General features: G+C 42.1%; 1 long non-coding RNA gene across 1 annotated transcript; it reads right to left on the bottom strand.

The window, feature by feature from the left end:
* LOC123334881 lies at positions 1–5,974 on the bottom strand. Its single transcript, XR_006553074.2, has 2 exons — positions 5,737–5,974; positions 1–184 (listed from the first exon to the last, which is right to left on the bottom strand). It is a non-coding gene; the product is annotated as an uncharacterized LOC123334881 (long non-coding RNA).

Here is a 5,974-nt window from a genome sequence, read left to right on the forward strand (position 1 = left end):
TTATACACACTCCCATCGTTCACATTCCCATGAATTTCTTAGTCCATATCTATGAATGGTCTCATGGGTGGTTTCCTGTGACCACTTGACTAAAGATGAAGCTGTCACGCTTGCTTCTTGCAGAGATGCTGACATGAACTGGAACAGTCTGTCGTATGATAGCAATGCTCCAGACAGGAGTGGCCTGAAAGACAGTGGCAGAAATTAAAACTCTCAGGAGTGGCCAGAGCAGTAAACATACCAATTGGCTATCTACCTAAAAGGAAATTTGGCCTAAAATCAGGATCAATATTGATTTCTAGGCTATTGTTATTGTCTGTCCCTCACTGGAGAGGAGGAAGATTAGATTATTCATGACAAGAAGGTTAAGGAATGGGCAGTGTGGTTGGGTCTTTCAGGATGGGCTTAAAGCATGAAAACAATTATATGTCACACATCCCTTTCAGAAGACTTTCTTCATAGAAGAAACTCGTGGTAATCAGGTGGGCAGGATGGTCCATAGATGTCATTTCCCTTTATTAGTCAGTGTGTTGTTTAATAATTGGGTTTATGAATAAGGCAGGCATGGTGGCAGAGATAGATACCAAACTTGCTATAGGCTCAACTGCATGAACTCCCCTTCACTAGATCTGACTTTCCTGCCTTGGATCATTGCTGAGTACCCAGTTTTTCAAGCAGGGGCATCCAAGTTTGAACCACTACCAAGCCTCAAGGATGCTTTCTGGGCACTTGGTAAATAGATCAACTAAACTGGGCCCATGCCCAGTCAATAAATTGGGGATTTTTTTTTTTTTAACTATCAGAAGAGGTACACATGCTCTGGATTTGGACTTTGTCTTTCCTTCACACCCATGCACATTGTCTATGAGTTTACTGAAGGTCATATGCACTGATAGTAAACGTATTATCACCGAATCCACTTCACAGCAAAAACGGGCCAGCAATGAGATGATATCCAAGGGATTAACGGATACTATCATATGCCCTGTCATTCAGACAATACTGGCCTTATAGAATGATTCAATGACCTATAGAAACCCAGCTGTGACATGAGCTGGTAGTTATCGCCATGCAATTTTAGGGTGCTATTTTGTAAGAAGCATTATGTGGTCTGTATATGTTATTGGCAGATTTATACAGAAAAAAAAAAAAAATCCAAGACATCCCTGGAGAATTCCTATCTGCTTTTCTTTCTGAGAGTAGGTTAATCAGACTTTTCTTCATTTGTATGACATAACCTAGTATACCTCTAACAGCCCCTCCTTTTAGCTTCAGTTTGTCAGTTGGTTCAGTTCCTTACAACTAAAATAGTCTTAATGAATACAGCCTATTACTAAAGCATTTTTCTTGATTTTTAAAATAGCAGCAAGAGAAGCTCTAATGATGATTTTTATCTTGGCAAATATAATGGTTGACCATTTTTCAAGAGTATGGCAGACATGTTAGTTGTGTACTCCATATCCACGCTCCTTAACTTATTTCTGAAAGACTTCTGATGCTCTTTTTCTTTAAGTATCTGTTTGGCTGTGCAGGGTCTTAGTTGCACACACAAGATCTTTGTTGTGGCATGGGGGTGTCTCTAGTTGCAGCACATGGGCTTAGTTGCTTGCAGCATGCGGGATCTTAGTTCCCTGACCAGGGATCAAATCTGTGTCCTCTGCATTGGAAGGCAGACTCCTAACCACTGGACCACCAGGGAAGTCCCCTGATGTTCTTTAAGAAAGCAAAGTACCCAGCTTTAAAAAGAATCTGCAGCATGGGATGAATAAAGAGGGCCATAGCTCTGGTAATGTATGACAAGTAGATGCTGCTTTCAAGAAAACCTTCCACTGTTTCCCCTTGACCCTTTGTATCCCCTGCTTTTTCTTGCCTGGAATGCAGAGTGAGCTGACACTGAAGCTCTCTTGTATGCATAGATGACCAAAGTAAAGCAAAGCTGCCTGCTGAGGGTGACAGAGCAGAAGGAGAGAAGGGTGTCTTTGTGGAGAGTGTGGACTAACCCTGGACCACCTACCTCAGGAATTACGCTAATGAGAGAAGATCTGGACCCTCTTAGATTAAACCACTATATTTTGGGATCTGTACATTTAACTGAACACAATATTGAACTGGCACACACACTATTTCTTTATACTACAGTTCCAGGATTGAGCAAAAAAAAATCTTTCTATTTCCATACAGGTGACAGGGCTATTCAGATGATTTCAAGCTTTTGAAAGTACAATTTATAGCTATATTTTTAAAATTATACAGATTCAAATAACTAATAACTTCTGTTAGGATTGTTATGATTTTAGTCGACAAAAAGAACACAGACTGGGACTTTAGGAGAAAGCAAGTTTTGATGTGGTTTCAGGCACATTTGTTTATCTTCAGTTTATTTTCCCCAAATATAGGAATTCCTTATTTTTTTGTGAAAAGTGCCGTCTTTTCTGTGACCCATAAATTCTGCCGTTACCAGAGACTGTGTTCTTGCCTCTACTGGTGCTGATGGATTTGTGTTTTACCTTCGGCTCTGCAGAACTGTCTCCAGATTTCCTTGAGGAATATTCACATTTTGCCTCAATAAGCACTTAGTCCACTGTGAAGGTATTTTCCAGGGCTGACACAAGGGTCATGTCTTTTGGTTTCTCTTGTTCTGTTTCTTACCAAGGAGTCTTGGAGGTTTTGTGCATGGCCAGCTGGGGGTTTTCCATTTTAGCTGTACAGGATTTTGTGTTGATATAGCTACCATGCCCCAAAGTGTGTGATATAAACTTCAGGAGCCCCAAGAGCTAACAAGGCAACATCCAGGCCAACATCAGACACAAGTTTGTAAAACTCAGACCGTTTGGTGGTTTTCATGCCATAGGAGCAGAGATCATGGCAGCAGTTGAGAGAGAAATGACATGCTCCAGAGAGGCAGACAGAGACCCGGGAGGGAATATGACTGAAGAACAAACAGCAGAGTTGGGGAGCCCTGCTGTGATCCCGTAGCCTTGCTTCCACTCTTGAGGCTCATCTGAGTCCCTACCCTTATCCTGGTCTGCTGGTCGACCCTTTCTTGCTTTCTATGGGATACCTTCATATCTAAACAACAAACTCCTTTTCTTTCCCCTTAGTCTGATTTTTCCATCCTCAGCTAAGAGTCCTAACAATTACAAGAATGTAGAGACAGAGAAAGAATATGGCTGGTAATGGGGTAGAGAGGGTAAGACCTGTGGATAAGAATTTGACTTTGATTCAGTTGATGTTAGGTGGGCTACGAAAAAGAGAGCTCTTGATAACTCTTGATAACTAGCTCTTGATAACTGACTAGCTCCTGCTTGTCAGTGTAATATTCTGGGTCTAGTACATAGTTTTGAATGTCTGGATGTTGTGCAGGGAAAGCTGGTGATAATTGCAACCAAAAGTAAGGAGGGAAATATTTGTGGCATTGAAAGAATAGCTCTTTCTATTCCCTGAAGCACTGTTACTTAATCTTTTGAAGATTCTGTAGTTCAAGGTGTATTAGCAAAAGGACAAGCACTTCATTAGGAAAAGGCTATTACGGTGAAGGAAGAGGACATGGAGATTATCCTAGCCCTCTTGAAAGTCCCTAATCCTAGACAACATCCTTGGAGTCACTTGAGAGATTTTTATTGAGAACATGAGAAAGCAGCCTTCCAAGGTCATATAGCAGGTCTCTCATACTTCGCATTTTTCTGTTGTAAACCTCCCTGGAAATGGCCCCAACATAAGCTGGTATTAAAGATCTGTTAGCCAGTAGCAGATAGCCAGCCAGAAGGAAAAATGGGGAAGAAAAGGAGCCTGGGGAAGGGAGGCTGGTAAGGGGAGTGGGGGTGGGGCGGACGGTTTTGCCCAGGCTTGGCTCTCCCCTCATGACCACCTCACATGTCTGAAGCACAAGGGTGGAAATCCATATATTTTTTCAAACTGGAACAGAAACCAAATTTTGTGTATAGCACATACAGTCCTGAACTTGAGTGAAATTTGAGAGCCTTCAAAATTGAGAAGGAAAACAGATGGGGGATCCAAGGGTCAAGTCTGAGAGGAGAGGGAGCCCCGCTCTTGCCCCACGCAGTGTGATGACACCCTTCTCAGCCCAGGAACTGCTTGAGTTAGCGATGCATCTAATGACTCGGGTTCCTCAGGAAATAAAAAGAAATGCCTACCTAAAGCAGAATGAATTATGGCATCGGCAACACTGGAAAAGTAAAAGGGATTTTCTCTCCTATGAAAGAAAGGAGTTGGAGGTTAGCAAGGGTGCTCCCAGCCAAAGAAGATAGAGAGGGGATAGGGGACAGAGAGAAATATACCAGTGGCAATGAGGATGCTGGTGGGGCAGCGGGGGGTGGGAGGGAGAGGGATTGACAGAGAGTCCAGAGAGAAGAGGAAAATCTCTGACGTAAATGGGACCACAGCACAATACACCCTCCCCAGGGAGAGATGGTCCCCCTGGCAACACAGCGCACCCGCTTTTTCCTGCAAAAGATGGGGCCTGCTCACCGCTAGGGTTGTATTTTAAACATTAGCTCAACTGACATCTCTTAATAAGGGGCGAGAACTTCATGTATTTTTGATAATGCACCAGTGACAACATCCCTCTGAGTTCAGCAGAGAAATACTGCAAGAGTAAATTGTCAACGACAGCATCAGTGTCTTCCCTAGGCATCTGAATTAAGTGACAACAGCCACGGCCAGGCCCCTGACATGGTTTTCAGCATCTTTAAAAAAAAAAGGGGGGGGGGCAACCAAATCAAAGGCACACATGTAAGGGAGAGAAGCCTCCTACCCTGGCATGAGAGATACCTTTGATTAAAGCTCAGTCTGACCTTCCTGCTTCATCTCCACGGAAATGGAGACACATTTCCTAAACGCCAGGACTTTACAGAATCATAATGAGCAGAAAGCAAGACACTTTGAGTTACAGTCCCACCTTCATTCCCGAGCAGAGCAGGGAAAGGAGACAGCCAGGGTGGGGCTCCACGGGGAGGGGCTCTACCATGTGTTATCAAAAGAACAATGTGGCTCCGTCACCCCAGTTTCTTTGGTGCAGAGGCAGGATTATCTGTGAAACAAGCAGTCCATTCCCAGACACTTCGGATTGCTTTTCTGCACAGCTGAATTCTTAGGTTATTAGCGTTTAGTGGATGCCAATCGTTTGATGGGAGATATTCTACTTTGAGGATGATATATATTAGTAAATAATTCACTCTGGGAAAACAACCCAAGCTCCAGAGAATTTAAAGCAAAAACAAAACCCAACAAAACAAATCTGCTTCAAAGTTAAAGAGGGTAAAATAAACCAGAGGGTTTTACTTCTAGGTTCTTAGATGTTTCATTAAATCATAATTACTTAAATGGCAAAGTGCCCAAGTAGGCTATAGAGTCAATAAGACTTTGCTATTTTTATCACATTAATTTTGGGGGGTCTGAACAATTTCTACCAACTTGGGAAACATGCCCACTGCAGCACTGTAATGTTCTTCTTATGAATTAAAATTTAAAAATAATGAAACCTGGTTCTTATATTACTAGTGCCCTCCACTTTATTTTTGGTATGAATTATAGAACCTAGCACATCTCCAGTACTTAATGAAGATTAAAACATTGTAATAAAATATGTGTATTGGAAGCAAGCTCTCAAAGAAATCATACACGTATTTTTTAAGCTGGAAAAACAGTATTCGCATCCATCATGTTTTTACATAAGCAGTATATGTTGCTCTATGATTTTGGCAAATATATACTCACCGAAGAGAGGAAGGTAGATTTTTCTGAAGGAAGACAGTGCTTACTAAAGAGAAAAATTCTGCCCGCTTATGAAGAATAAAATTACATAATCTCAAACAGCTTCACCACTGTCCCCATTGTCATTTAACATGCTCTTCATGCGTGTCAGGTTTGTGTTCCTGCAAATGGTGAGCATGTGTCCAATAAAATCTCGCCTGTGCCTGCATGGGGGAGGAATGTGTTATGTTCACATCAATGT

This window comes from Bubalus bubalis, chromosome 8 (genome assembly GCF_019923935.1).
Source record: "Bubalus bubalis isolate 160015118507 breed Murrah chromosome 8, NDDB_SH_1, whole genome shotgun sequence".
NCBI classification, from domain to species: Eukaryota; Metazoa; Chordata; class Mammalia; order Artiodactyla; family Bovidae; genus Bubalus; species Bubalus bubalis.